At 44.7% G+C, this 16177-nt stretch overlaps 1 protein-coding gene across 1 annotated transcript in view; it reads right to left on the bottom strand.

Annotated features, from left to right (window-relative positions):
- The window catches only part of ZNF354B (zinc finger protein 354B), a 55730-nt gene that overhangs the window by 29736 nt on the left and 9817 nt on the right, over window positions 1-16177 (bottom strand). The gene's annotated exons all lie outside the window — the stretch shown is intronic.

Genomic DNA, 16177 nt, shown 5'->3' with positions numbered 1-16177 from the left:
AAATGGTATAGAGGTTCCTCAAAAATTTATAACTAGAGCTACATTAGGATCCACCAATCCCACTTCTGGCTATAGATCCAGAGGAAGTGAAACTCCATGAGATACCTGCACTCCCATGTTAGCTGCAACATTATTCACCATGGCCAAGATATGGAAACAACTAAGTATCTGTTGATGGATGAATAGATAAAGGAAATGTTTTCTTTGTTTGTTTGTTTGAGACGGTGTCTTGCTCTGTCACCCAGGCTGGAGTGCAATGGCACAATCTTGGCTCACTGCCACCTCCGCCTTCTGGGTTCAAGCAGTTCTCTGCCTCAGCCTCCCAAGTAGCTGGGATTACAGGCACCCATGACCACGCCTGGCTAATTTTTGTAGTTTTAATAGAGATGGGGTTTCACCATCTTCACCAGGCTGGTCTTGAACTCCTGACCTCGTGATCCATCCTCCTTGGCCTCCCAAAGTGCTGGGATTACAGGCGTGAGCCACCAAGCCCAGCCACAATGTGTTTATATACACAAAGGAATATTATTCTGCCTTAAAAAAATAAAGAAATCCTGACATATGTGACAATATGGATGAACCTGGAGGACATTATGTTAAGTGAAATAAAGAAGGCACAGAAATACAAATACTGCATGATTTCATTTACATATAGAATCTAAAGTAGTCAAAATCATAGAAGAAGGTAGCATGGTGATTTCCCTGTGTGTTAAATACCAATCTTCCCATATAGGTAATTCCATATGGCACAACCGTCCACCTGGATGCACAAGGAGTCATTCCCTTACTTGTAGAGCCACGCCCACCCTGTTGCCATGAACTGCAGGTGTCCTTCCATGGTTGCTTGCCCAGTGCAAGGCCCTGTTATCTCTCTCTACACTACTCTACACTTCCACAAGCTGCTGCTTCTGTTTTTGTTGTTGTTGTTGTTGTTTGTTTTTGTTTTTGAGAGACGGGGTCTCACTATGTTGCCCAGGCTGGTCTCAAACGCCTAGGCTCAAATGATCCTCCCGCCTCGGCCTCCCAAAGTGCTGGGATTACAGGCGTGAGCCACTATGCCTGGTGTAAAAAAGATTTTTTAACAAAAATGAGATGTTTTATTGTCTTCTCTTTGCAATTAGAGTGAAAGCCAGAATCCTTGTTGTGGGCCCTAAATCATATGGCTTTTGACTCCTTTTCCAGTATCTACTGTTTTTCTTCTACACTCTGCTTCTCAGCACAAAGCCGAATGTGTTGCTGTCTTCCATAAAAATCCTTCCTCCGGTCGGGTGTGGTGGCTCACACCTGTAATCCCAGCACTTTGAGAAGCTGAGGCAAGTGCATCACTTGAGGCCAGGGGTTTGAGACCAGCCTGGCCAACATGGTGAAACCCCGTCTCTACTAAAAATACAAAAACTAGCCAGGCGTGGTGGTGCACGCCTGTAATCCCAGCTACTCAGGAGACTGAGGCAGGAGACTCTCTTGAACCCAGGAGGGCAGAGGTTTCAGTGAGCTGAGATCGTACCACTGCATTCCAGCCTGGGCGACAGAGCGAGACTCTGTCTCAAATAAATAAATAAATAAATCCTTTCTCAGCTGGGCACAGTGGCTCATGCCTGTAATCCCAGCACTTTGGGAGGCCCAAGTGGGTGGATGACCTGAGGTCAGACCAGGCTGACCAACATAGTGAAACCCCATCTCTACTAAAAATACAAAATTATCCAGGCGTGGTGGCACATGCCTATAATCCCAGCACTTTGGGAGGCTGAGGTGGGACAACTGCTTGAGCCCAGGAGTTTGAGACCAGCTTGGGCAACATAGTGAGATCCTGTCTCTACAAAAAAAAAAAATTATGAAAATTAGCTGGGCATGATGGCACACTCCTGTGGTCCCAGCTACTTGGGAGGCTGAGACAGGAGGGTTGCTTGAGCCCGGGAGGAGGAGATTGCAGTGAGCTGAGATTGTGCCACTGCACTCCAGCCGCCTGGGCAATAAAGCAAGACCAGATCTGTCTCATATAAATACATACATACATACATACATACACCCCAACCCTCAAAAGCCAGCAGCCAACAATGATGTAAAAAATTAAAAACTCAACCGGGCACAGTGGCTCACGCCGGTAATCCCAGCATTTTGGGAGGCTGAGGCGGGCAGATTACTTGAGGTCAGGAGTTCGAGACCAGCCTGACCAATATGGAGAAAACCCGTCTCTACTAAAAATATAAAATTAGCCGGGCATGGTGGCACACGCCTGTAGCCGAACTACCCGGGAGGCTGAGGTGGGAGGATCGCCTGAGCCCAGGAGGTTGAGGCTGCAGTGAGCCATGATCGTGCCATTGTACTTTAGACTAGGCAACAGAGTGAGACCCTGTCTCAAAAAGAAAAAACAAAAAACCAAATTTGTACTTCTGCTCTGGGGAAAACAGACATGTATTTCCCTACTCTTTTCACTAAACACACTACAAATCTTCACTATTGTATCTAAAACAAACATAAGAAAACTATGAAAAGTAGAGAGAAGCAAGCCACTGGCAATGGCACTCAGTCAGACTCAAGTGACAACATGGTGATGAGTTCTCTGGGTCTCTGTTTACCTCATATATCCTAGTCTTGGAAGCAAAGAAGCTGGCAACTCAGAAATGCAAATGGGCACACAAAAAGCACCCCCCAAAAGTCTCCATCCTCTCTCTAGCCAAAAGACCAGGAAAGGGACAGCCTACCACGACAGTACACAGTAACTGCTTTACTCCAGTCAGAACTGCAGAAAAACCATGTCCACACCCCCACTATGCCAACAGAAATGGAAGAAGGGCCTAGACTTCCATCTCTGCCAGGAAGAAAGGAGGGCAAATGCAATAGGCTTCCCTTCTCCTCTTGAGTCTTCTAAATTGTGTTTGATAGTGGAGGCAAAAATTACAATTGTCCTATGGGTGTAAATACATGTAGAGGGGCTGGGTGCAGTGGCTCACGTCTGTAATCCCGGCACTTTGGGAGGGCGAGGTGGGCGGATCACTTGAGGTCAGGCGTTTGAGACCAGACTGACCAACATGGTGAAACCTTGTGTCTACTAAAAATACAAAAATTAGCCGGGCGTGGTGGTGTATGCCTGTAATCCCAGCTACTCGGGAGGCTGAGGCAGGAGAATCACTTGAACCTGGGAGGTGGAGGTTGCACTAAGCTGAGGTCATGGCATTGCACTCCAGCCTGGGCATCCCAGCAAGACTGACTGTCTAGAAAAAAATAAAAATAAAAAATACCACTCTGGGTTCTGGTTCTGGTCTGGCATGTAAGAAGCTTAGAAATCTCCACTCCTGGCCGGGTATGGTGGCTCACGCCTGTAATCCTAGCACTTTGGGAGGCCCAGGTGGGTGGATTGCCTGAGCTCAGGAGTTCGGGACCAGTCTGGGAAACACGGTGAAACCCCGTCTCTACTAAAATACAAAAAACTAGCTGGGCATGGCGGCGGGCGCCTGTAGTCCCAGCTACTTGGGAGGCTGAGGCAGGAGAATCACTTGAACCAGAGAGGCGGAAGTCACAGTGAGCCAAGATCGCACCACTGCACTCCACCCTGGGTGACAGAGCGAGACTCCGTCTCCAAGAAAAAATTAAAAAAAGAAATCTCCACTCCTGAAAGAGAGATTAAGATCAACAACTCTTCTGAAACAGATTTGTAAGAGACGTGAGGATACAGGACCACTCTCTGCCCTCTCCAAAGTGAAGAGAGGACAGGTGAATACAGACAGCCACAATTTACTGGAACAGAAACTTAGGAGCTGAAACGTGGGGAACCTGTGCCAGGCAGGGAAACCAGAACTGTAACTGACGACCTGCTGGAGACTCAGTGTGGACAAGTCTCAGATGAAAACTCCAGGAGGACCCAGGTACTGGGGGTCCCTACGCTTTCGTGAATTTTACCTGCTGGAGCTCAGCCAGGTTCTCACAGTAAATAACTGAGAAAAAATCCCAGATTTTTGTGTGTCTGGCAGGGAGAAGGGAAATAAACATTTTGAAATATACCACTTTGAAATAAATATAAGCATTCTGCTCTTAACAAGATCTTCCCCGAGGAGCAACCATTAGGCTCATGCCAGTATCCCAGCACTTTGGAGGCCAAGGTGGGAGGATTGCTTAAGGTCAGAAGTTTGAGACCAGCCTGGGCAGCAAAGTAAGATCTCATCTCTACAAAAGACTGTTTTTTTTTAGTTAGCCAGGTGTGGTGCTGCATGCCTGTAGTTCCAGCTACTTGGGGCTGCTGAGGTAGGAGGATGGTTTGAGCCTGAAGTTCAAGGCTGCAGTAAGCTGTGATGGCACCACTGCACTCCAGACTGGGCAACAGAGGGAGACCCAGCCTTCCCTGACCAAAATAAACAGTTTAACCAGAGACTCATCTAATGAGGTTTCCTCAGAGCCTAACTGACCTGGGCAAAAAGAAACAATTTAACCCTTCAGAGCCTAATGCCTTCAGGGAAGGGAAATACCCACCTTCAGTTCCCTGCAGCCATCCCATCCTCTCCCACCTAAGGACTTGGGTGGGGTGGAGGGGAGCAACCTGAGCAGCATTGTGAAGTTCAGTCTAGGGGCACAGGCTCACCACAAGGCTGAGACCTAATCACGGGGCTGTCGCATGCTTCCCTGCCCCCACACCTTATCGCCACATCACTAAAGCCTTGTCCGCTGCAGTTCCCTGCTCAGCCATACCATGCCCCATTTTCAAGAAACAAAATAACAAGACATACTCAAAGGCAAAAAACAGTTTAAAGAGAGAGAGAACACGAATCAGAACCAGACTCAGACGGCAGGGACATTGGAATTATCAGACAGGGAGTTTAAAACCACTGTGATTCATCTCTACTAAAAATACACAATTAGCAGCGCGTGGTGGCCCAAGCCTGTAATCCCAGCTACTCAGGAGGCTGAGGCAGGAGAATCACTTGAACCCAGGAGGTGGAGGTTGCAGTGAGCCAAGATCACGCCATTGCACTCCAGCCTGGGCAACAAGAGCGAAACTCCGCCTCAAAAAAAAACAAAAACAAAAACAAAAAAACAGAGAAGGAAATTACATAATGATAAAAAGTTTAATCCACCAAGAAGGCATAGCAATCCTAAATGTGTATGCATTAAGAAACAGAGCTATAAAAATATGTGAAACAAAATGTGGAAGAAAATGAATAGAGAAATAGACAATTAGACAAGTGCACCATTGTAGTTGGAGGTTTCAACATCCCTCCCTCAACATCAGGACACAACTAGGCAGGATATCTGCAAGGAAATAGAATGATATTCAACACCAACAACAACCAAAAGGGTCTAACAGACATTTGTCAAACACTTCAACCAACAACAGCATACATTCCTTTCAAGTGCCCAGAGAACATACACCCAATAGACCAATTTCCAGAGCATAAAACAAACTTCAACACATTTAGAAGAATTTTATCATACAGAATGTGTTCTCTGACCATGATGGAATCAAACTGGAAACAATAACAGAAAGACAACATAAAAAACTTTTACACTTGGAAAATCAATAACACACTTCTACATAATCCATGGGTCCGTAAGAAGTCTTAAGGGAAATCGAAATGCATGGAAGGAATGAAGATGAAAATATAACATATCGAAATGTGTGGGGCACAGCTCTAAAGCAAGGCTGAGAAAGAATCAACCTAACCGGACTTCTTGCTGAGAAGCAAAACTTGGGGGAAAAAAGGAACATGACATAACTTGTCAATATCAGTAATGAAACAAGGGCTATTACACAAATCAGATCCTGCAGACATCAAAAAGATAAGAGAATACTCTACAAACATAAAATTTGACAACTTCAACGAAATATGCCAGTTCCTCAGAAACAAACAAAAAAACCCCACAGACTGCCACAAATCACCTATATGAAATAAGTAATTTGAATAGTCCTATACTATCAAACAAATTGAGATTAGCCAGAAGTGGTGGACACGCCTGTAATCCCAGCATTTTTGGAGGCTGAGGCAGGTGGATCACCAGTCAAGAGTTCGAGACCAGCCTGGCCAACATGACAAAACCCCGTCTCTACTAAAAATACAAAAATTAGCCAGGCGTGGTGGCAGGCACCTGTAATCCCAGCTACTCGGGAGGCTGAGGCAGGAGAATTGCTTGAACCTGGGAGGCAGAGGTTGCAGTGAGCCGAGATTGCACCACTGCACTCCAGCCTGGGTGACAGAGATGCTGTCTCCAAACAAAAGAAAAGAAATTGAAATCATAATTTTAAGACTAAAAAAAATTTTTTAGGCCAGATGCATTCAGTGGAGAATTCTATCAAGTGTTTAAAGCAAAATTTACTCCAAAATTAACACAATACCTTTCAGAAAATAGAAGAGGAGTCTGCAGGAACTCACTCTGAGCTGCTGGAATGCAGTGAGTCACGGGGTTCCTGAGTGTGGAAATGTATTTGCTCCTCTTTTCTTCTGGCAGTCTCGGAAGCTCACAAGAGTCCTGCTGCTATCAAAAGCCCCGGATGTAATGTAGTCAGACCGTCTGAATCAGAGTGTTCTGATTACATTTGTTTTTTGTTTGAGATGGAGTCTCGCTCTGTTGCCCAGGCTGGAGTGCAGTGGTGTGATCTTGGCTCACTGCAACCTCTGCCTCCTGGGTTCAAGTGATTTTCCTTTTTCAGCCACCCGAGTAGCTGGGAGTACAGGTGCCCACCACCACGACTGGCTAATTTTTGTATTTTTAGTAGAAACAGGGTTTCACCATGTTGCCCAGGCTGGCCTCAAACTCCTAACCTCAAGTGATCCGCCTGCCTCAGCCTCCCAAAGTGCTGGGTTAATAGATGTAAGAACCGATGGTGGGAAAAAGCAGAACAGGGCTGTACACAGGGTGGTCAAGAATGCTGGGACTATGCTGCTGAGATTGTTTTCTGGCTTCGGAATCTCAGATGCAGGCCTGGGTGCCCTCATGGCCCCACTCAGAATGAAACTGGTATTTCAGGCACCATTCACTGCATACCACCCAATCCTTCAGAATCATACCTGAGTATCAGTGAGCAGACAGCGAGGGACTTCTTAAGTCACTTTAAACTGAATGTCATTGGCCCAAGTGTAATCCTTGATTTTTTTTTTTTTTTTTTTTTTTTGAGATGAAATCTCACTCTGTCTCCCAGGCTGGAGAGCAATGGTGCAATCTCAGGTCACTGCAACCTCCGCCTCCCGGGTTCAAGCAATTCTCCTGCCTCAGCCTCCCGAGTCGCTGGGATTACAGGTTCTGCCACAACAACCAGCTCATTTTTGTATTTTTAGTAGAGAAGGGGTTTCATTATGGTGGCCAGGATGGTCTCGAACTCCTGACCTCAAGTGATCCTCCCACCTTGGCCTCCTAAAGTGGTGGGATTACAGGCATGAGCCACTGCACCTGGCAATCCTTGATTCTTTTCATGTCACCTAAAAAGATCACATTCTCTTCATTTCCATAGTCAAATTTCAGGCCGCATTCCCAATACCCTTGAAAATTGTCATAATCAAAATGGAGTCACTGAGGTTAAGAAAATCCTGACAAAGCCAACGAAGGCCATGAAGAGAAGGTTCTCACACTTTTATGCCTGAGAATGAAAAAGACTCTACAAAAACCACAACATTGCACAAAGGCCATCACAACCTTACATAAAAAAACACTTCTGCAAGTACATCTGCCCAGCAACTGCCTGTCCAAACACAGCCTGGTATCGCCCTTATTATTGATCTTTGTAGCAAAGGATAATTTTTTGTTTGTTTGTTTTGTTTTGTGAGACGCAGTCTCACTCTGCCGCCAGGATGGAGTGCAGTGGTGCGATCTCAGCTCACTGCAACCTCCGCCTCCCGGGTTCAAGCAATTCTTCTGCCTCAGCCTCCCAAGTACCTGGGACTACAGGTGGGTGCCACCATGTCCAGCTAATTTTTGTATTTTTAGTAGGGATGGGGTTTCACCATGTTGGCCAGGATGGTCTTGATCTCTTGACCTTGTGATTCGCCCACCTCAGCATCCCAAAGTGCTGGGATTACAGGCCTCGTGAGCAACCACACCCGGCCGGATAATTATTTCAAAAACAATTATGTAATCTCCTCACTTTTCCCTTAAAATCCTTTGTCTTGCTTTACCTCCCTGAATATGGATATACTTTAACTACAGTATTTCCTGTTGCAATGTCCTATTCCCTAAAAAACACTTCCTTTAGAGAGCCTCTCTCTGTTTCTTATTTAGGTTGACAACCCATATGGCCAGGAAGCCCCCTAAATGGGTTCTGTGCTTTCCACTTTAAGATCATCCAGGCCGGGCGCAGTGGCTCACGCCTGTAATCCCAGCACTTTGGGAGGCCAAGGCAGGCAGATCACTTGAGGTCAGGAGTTCATAACCAGCCTGGCCAACATGGTGACATTACAGGCGCACACCACGATGCCTGGCTAATTTTTGTAGTTTTAGTAGAGACGGGGTTTCACCATATTTGTCAGGCTGGTCTCGAATTCCTGACCTCTGGTGATCCGCCCACCTTGGCCCCCCAAAAAACAATCCCCTAAAGCAAGAATGTTCCAAGTAACTTAACAGCAAAGAGCAAAACCCATCCCTTGTTAAAGGAACACATAATGCCCAGACCCCCAAAATATAAAATGCACAATGCTGGTGTTAGCCGAAGAACATGAGATCCATGGAAGAAGGAAAGAAAACTTTCTCTTCAGAGGAAGAAGCAGTTCTCAGATTGGGGAACACGGCTTCCAGGGAAACCTGAAAGGGCATGCTTGGCAGAGGGAGGGGGAAGTTGATATCTAGGTCTTCTAGGGTTAACCTTACATACAGATTGAGCAGGGTTGGAGAAATCTATGAATATTCATGAGGGAAGCCAGGGGCATGTGCAGTGGATAAACATGTAACATTCCATGTTTACTTTGGGATGGGGTTTTAGCATTAAAATTATGTGGACTTTGTCTCTGTATGCCAGAAGATGAACTGTAACCAGGCGCGGTGGCTCACGCCTGTAATCCCAGCTCTTTAGGAGGCCAAAGTGGGCGGATCACTTGAGGCCACAAGTTTGAGATCAGCCTGACCAACATGGCCAAACCCCATCTCTACTAAAAATACAAAAATTAGCTGGGCATGGTGGCGGGCACCTGTAATCCCAGCTATTCGGGAGGCTGAGGCAGGAGAATCACTTGAGCCCGGGAGGTGGAGGTTGCAGTGAGCCGAGATCGCGCCACTACACTCCAGCCTGTGGGACAGAGCAAGACTCTGTTTAAAAAAAAAAAAAAAGTAGTGAACTGTAGTGCACAAAGACAGTTAGTCCATAGTCTCTATAATGGCCGAAACTGCCCTGAGGTTAGGGGCTATTTACCGGTAAACAATGCTTTTTTGGCCGGTCCTCTGTCCAGTTGGAGTTGTGTTGGGACCGTCAAGGGAGGCTCAATCAGCTGGGGTCAGGCAGTTTCCTAGGGTCAGCTGGGAAATTCTCCAGCTGTAGTTGTTTCCGCAATGCTTTTCAGGAGTTGGTTTCTGCTTAATTACAGGAAAGAACCTTACAGCAATTAACGCAGAAATATGTGCCTAACTCATCCTTCTGGCCATAAGATTCTGTTTTGGGTGTGTGTCTCATTTTAACCACAGGAAGTCCACTTCATCTGTATTCGGAAATGTTTTAACACCGACATTGGGACTCAGAAGTTGAAACCTCAAATATTGGCTCTGTGACATGCTGAAAATCCTTAGAAGCAGCCTCAGAATCAGGGTCCTTCTAATCTTATTTTATTCCTCTTCCAAGAGCAGGGAGGGACACTAGAATTTAGAAAGCTCCTTTCCAAAAGAAATGCAATGGTCTTTAGACTCCCTCCATAGGGATCTCAAAAACCAGGAAAGATTAACCACCAGAGAGAAGATGGGGAGTCACCACCACACTCAGACAGACTTTTCCTCTATTCTTCTTAGGGAAGCTCCAAGAGGTTACCTAAGAAACTTTATCTGCATAACATGACAGTCTTTGGTGTGTGAACCATTGTCACACCAATTGTGAACCAACGTTCCTGTGAACCATTGTATGAGACTGGACCTATTCATTCCCCCGTTTCTCCTTCCCCCATGACATGGACATTTAAGTCTCAACCATCTGCCCCTCTTTGAGTTCACATTTTGTGTGGATCCCATGGGCACGTGTGCATGTAACAAATTTACCATGCTTTTCTCTTGTTAACCAGTTTTGTGTCACCTGTGATCCTTTACAATGGCAAGGAAAGAGATCACCCCCTTTCTGGCCCTACACTGGCCCTAAAATTACCAGGCATGCAACAAGACAGAGCTAGAATTCACCGCTAGCAGAGAGAATAAAAAAGACTCAGATTGATGCGGATGGTGGAATTAGTGAAGAAAAGCTTTAAAACAGCTATTACGGCCGGGCACGGTGGCTCACACCTGTAGTCCCAGCATTTTGGGAGGATGAGGCGGGTGGATCACGAGGTCAGGAGATCAAGACCATCCTGGCTAACACGGTGAAACCCCATCTCTACTAAAAAAAATACAAAAAATTGGCCGGCCATGGTGGCGGGCGCCTGTAGTCCCAGCTACTCGGGAGGCTGGGGCAGGAGAATGGCGTGAACCCGGGAGGCGGAGCTTGCAGTGAGCCGAGATGGCGCCACTGCACTCCAGCCTGGGAGACAGAGCGAGATTCCATCTCAAAAGAAAAAAAAAAAACAGAAAAAACAGGTATTACAATTAAGACTGCCTATGGTCAAGCGTATAGAGGAAGCAGGAGTGTAAGATCATTGATGAATATAAAAAGGACTGGAAGAGAACTGCAAAATACAGTAACTGAAAAAAAAAATCAAAGAAGCCACGCTATCCCATTAAAACCAGGAATTCTAAAGCAATCGCACATCAAGCACTTCAGTATATTCCTCATAGTGAAATGAGAAAAGGAAGTCACAGGTGAAGTCTCACCCATTTCCCCACATGAAGTATAAATTGCTCATGTATATAGTTTACACACATCACTAGTAAGACTAGGATAACATTTCATGTCAAACAGGATTAAAATCAAAGCAACAGTCCCCAAACAGTTGACGTTCAAACACTAGAGCCACTCCCAAACCATCTGTACAAAATAAGGCTGTTTTTAACACCGACATGCCACCTTGTCCAAGAAGCATTAGACGGCCGGGCATGGTGGCTCATGCCTGTAATCTCAGCACTTTGGGATGCCAAGGCAGGCGGATCATCTGAGATCAGGAGTTCAAGACCAGCCTGGCCAACATGGTGAAACCCCGTCTCTACTAAAAATACAAAAAAATTAACTGGGCGTGGTGGCGGGGCTACTCCTCCCCAGGTCCCTCTGTGGTTGCCAAGTAGTCACTGAGTGTGCAAAAAACGCACTAAAAGAGTATTGAAAAAAAGTAAAATTTGTACTTCAATCCATCAATCCTTACTTTCCTAGGGGCCAGTGTATCAAAGTGTTGGTTGACACGTTTTATGTCAGTTTTTCAATATCTGCACAAATTCCTGCCGGCATTTTTATTGGGATTGCCTTGCATTTACAGAGCAAGTTGGGGAAATTGACATCTTGGCAATATCAACCTTCTGATCCATAAAAAGCTGTTGGCTTAAGTATTATTTGATCTTCATCAGAGTTTTGTAGTTTTCAGCATACGGATTCTGCACGTATTTTGTTAAATGTATACCTGTGTACTTTATTTTGTCTTTTTTTTGGCTATTGTAAATGGTATTTTTATAATTTAAAATTCCAGTTGTTATATAACAAAGGTCTGCAAATAATGACCCATGAGGCAAATCTGATTCCCCACCTGCTGCTTTTCTTTGGCTAAGAATCATTTTTCACATTATTAAACAGTTGAAAAAATCAAAAGACTAGCATTTTTGTGACCTGAGAAAACTGAAATTCAGATCTGAGTGGCCATAAATAAAGTGTTGCTAGAACACAGACATGCTCCCTTATTATTTACGTGTTGTCTATGGGTGCTTCCCATTACAAGAGCAGAGTTAATTGCAACAGAGATCACATGGTTTACAAAAATAAAATATTTACTATTTTGCCCTTCAGAAAAAAAAAAAAAATTTGCCGGCTGGGCACAGTGGCTCACACCTGTAATCCCAACACTTTGGGAGGCCAGGGCGGGTGGATCGCGAGGTCACGAGACCAAGACCATCCTGGCCAATATGGTAAAACTCCGTCTCTACGAAAAATACAAAAATTAGCTGGGAGTGGTGGCATGCGCCTGTAATCCCACATACTTGGGAGGCTGAGGCAGGGGAATCACTTGAACCCGGGAGGTAGAGATTGCAGTGAGCTGAGATCACGCCATTGCATTCCAGCCTGGGCAACAAGAGCAAAACTCCACCTCAAAGAAAAAGAAAAAAGAAAAAGAAAAAGAAAAAAGGTTGCCCATTCCAGGTATAAAGGAATATTATTTATTTAGGTATATTGACTATGTATGGTTGCTAAACTTATTCATTACAATTCCAGGAATTTTTTTCTTTTTGTAGTGTCTTTGAGATTTTTCACATAGCTGTAACAGTACTGATTCCATGGTAAAGAAAAAAAATTGCTTGATTGAATGTAATTAATGCTTTGCTTAAGCTTATAGACTATTTGCCAATCTTCAGGTTTGTATTATTTCTTAGAATATGATCTGTCCAGATCAATGTTCCATGTACATTTTTTTTTTTTTTGAGACGGAATCTCACTGTGTCACCCAGGCTGGAGTGCAGTGGCACAATCTCGGCTCACTGCAACCTCCACCTCCTGGATTCAAGCGATTCTCCTACCTCAGCCTCCTGAGTAGCTGGGACTACAGAAGTGCCCCACCACGCCTGGCTAATTTTTTTTGCATTTTAGTAGAGACGAGGTTTCACCATGTTGGCCAGGTTGGTCTCAAACTCCTGATTTCAGGTGATCCACCCCCTCGGCCTCCCAAAGTGCTGGGATTACAGGCATGAGCTGCCACGCCTGGCCCCATGTACATTTGAAAATAATGTGTGTCCTGCTATTTTTGGGTGGAGTGTTCTAAAAATACCAGTTAGGTTGGTTGCCAAGCTCTGTTCAGGCTGCCTTTATTTTTACTGAATTCTGGCTAGTCTCTCATTCAGTTAGTGAGAGAGAATGTTGAAATGCCAGCTATAATTGTGGATTTGTCTATTTTTCTTCTCAGTTCTTTCAGGTTTTGCCTCAAGTACTTTGAAGCTCTGTGTATGAAGGTGTGTACACATTTAGGATTATTAAGTCTTCTTGGAGAATTGATCACCTTTTCACTTGTAATGGCTCTCTTTATCCCTGATTATTTTCCTTGTTCTGAAGTCTAATTTGTTGGAAGTAAATATAGTGACATTAACTTTTTGATTGGGTTTGTATGTACAGGGGAGTAAACAATAATTCTCCCTTTACCCTTCTAGTTCCTAGCTAGGATCCCTGTAAACAAAAGACAAATTAACAAGAAAAAAACCCAGAAGTTTAATAACATGTATACCTCTTATATACGTGGGATATCCAGGGAATGAGTAATTCTCAAAGAGGTGGTCTAGGACCCCAGCTTATTTATATAGATTCTTCTTTTTCTTTTTCTTTTCTTTTTTTTTTTTTTTGAGATAAAGTCTCTCTGTCGCCTGGCTCAAGTGATCTGCCTGCCTCAGCCTGGCTCATGGTGTGAGCCACTACGTACCATAAACAGATTTTTTTTTTTTTTTTTTTTTGAGATAGGACCTTCCTCTGTTGCCCAGGCTGGTCTTGAACTCCTGGCCTCGATTGATCCTCCCACCCTGGCCTCCTAAAGTGCTGGGATTACAGGCATGAGCCACCATGCTAGGTCTAGATTCTTCAACTAAAACAAAGAAAAAAGGGTGTGACGGAGGCAAGTTATGGGGCCCTAGTGGAAGATAGAGGCTGGTTAGTCAAACGTGTTATGCAAATTCCTCTGGTTCCGTCTCCAGGCTGGTAAGGGTCTACAGTCATCTCCAGTGACCAACCTTTGTCCTTCTTGGTATAGAGGGGAAGGACATCTTTGTAAATTTATGTCTTGCTTTCTGGCAGATGGGGGGAGGGGAGAGAGCTTTTCTTTTACTCATTTCTTCTCAATTGCCTTCAGCTGACAATAATCCTTATGTCAAAGCAGCCTATTTTGGGGGGGCATGTTCTGCCACCCTTCGCATGGTAACTGCAACCATGAATGTAATGGCTTTTCTGAGTTCCCTGGGTCCTCGTACTGGATCACTGAACACCCTGTCGCCCAGGCTGGAGTGCAATGGTGCGATCTCGGCTCACTGCAACCTCCGCCTCCCTGATTCAAGCAATTCCTCTGCCTCAGCCTCCCGAGTTGCTGGGATTACAGGCACATGCCACCACGCCCAGCTAATTTTTTGTATCTTTAGTAGAGACGGGATTTCACCATGTTGGCCAGGCTGGTTTTGAACTCCTGACCCTATATTTTATTCTAAGAGTTATATAGTTTTAAATCACTTATATTTAGGTAACTGATCTACTTTGAGTTAATTGTTGTATGTACTATTAGGTAGGGTCCTAATTTCCTTCTCTGAATATGTTTTAAGATCGGGTTGACAGGATATGATGGATTGAATGTATATGTGTGAGAGAAGGATTCAGGGATGTCTCCATGGTGTTCGAGCACTGGGAGGATGTGATTGACTGATAGGGAAGATAATGAGCTCAGTTTGAATCTTCTGAGATGAAGATCATTGCTATCAGGAGACATTTAGCTATGAGTCTGGGGTTCTGTGTAAAAGGCTGGGCTGCAGAGTAGGGAGTACGAAGTGTACAAACAATAAGTAAAGCCATGACACAGGGTGAAGTCACTATAAAGCTGAGAGTGAGGAGGAGAAACCAAAGGAAAAAATTAACAGTTTAAACATCAAGACTTTGAGAACTCTAGCATTAGGAAGTCACAATCTAGGGGAGAAAGAGTGACCAGTGAGGCAGGAGAGGAATCAGGAGGGTGTGATGTCTTGGAAGGCAAGTGCAGGAGTGTTTCAAAGGGAGAGAAGGATCATCTGTGCCACATGATATGGAAGGATCAACTCAGATGAGGACTGAGAATTCACCATTGGATTTAGCAACGTGGGAACAACTGGTGTTTTAGATTAAAACTCTTGGGGACAAGGAGCAGAAGTTTGATTTGAGTGTGTTCAACAGTCAGGTGGTGGAGGGATGCTGGATACACACTGAGATTTTTGTAAAAGAAAAAGAAGATATTGGGTGGTAGTTGATGAGAAAAGTGGGTAAACTGAGGCTATTTTTTAAAAAGATGGGAGTTAATGTTTGTATAATGAGGTGAAAGAATCCAGTGGGAAGTGAAAGAGCGATGGTGCAGAAGAGAGGAGACAGTTGCTGCGACGGTATCATAGAGTAGGCTAGAAAAACAAGGTCACTGAAGACTCGGAAACCTGCTTTTTTACACGTCCCACAGATGGTTTTATGTACCAGCATTTTGGAACCACTTATAAACCAAAAACAAAAGTCTAAGGCCCCTCAACCATCTTAAGACCCCTCAGCCAGGGCTCTTAAAATGTAACCTGAGAGACTGGTTCAGGCCACCTTGGGGAGTGGGAGTCAGACATGCCTCTACCCCCCTCCAGCATTAACATCAACACAGACATTAAGTCTGGTAAGAAATATTTTGCAACCTACTCTCTCTGAAGCCTGCTAGCTGAAAGCTTCATCTGCATGGTAAAACTTTGGTCCCCACAACCTCTCATCTTAACCCAGACATTTCTTTCTCTTTGATCCCAGGTCTTGAGACAAACTCAACCAATTGTTAACCTCTGCCTCCTGGATTCAAGTGATTCTCCTGCCTCAGCCTCCCGAGTAGGTGGGATTACAGGCTCCTGCCACCATGCCTGGCTATTTTTTTGTATTTTTTTTTAGGAGAGAAGGAGTTTCACTATGTTGGCCAGGCTGTTCTCAAACTCCTGACCTCGTGATCCACTCACCTTGGCCTCCCAAAGTGCTGGGATTACAGGCGTGAGCCACCGCGCCCAGCCTATCCCAGGAATTTAACTATTTATTTACTCCAACCATTTTCTTACATTTCTAATTATCTTATAAATATGTACACCTATGGATTCCATATGCTTATTATTATCGTATAGATAGACGCAATTTATTTTCTGAAAATTATTACTACTAGTACCAGCAGAATGTGGTAGATGCATAGATGTACTGCCTGGACCCTCCTTGGGG

This window comes from Pan paniscus, chromosome 4 (genome assembly GCF_029289425.2).
Source record: "Pan paniscus chromosome 4, NHGRI_mPanPan1-v2.0_pri, whole genome shotgun sequence".
Classification (NCBI taxonomy): Eukaryota; Metazoa; Chordata; class Mammalia; order Primates; family Hominidae; genus Pan; species Pan paniscus.
The sequence above is the reverse complement of the archived record's forward strand: the minus strand, read 5'-3'. Positions and strand labels throughout refer to the sequence as shown.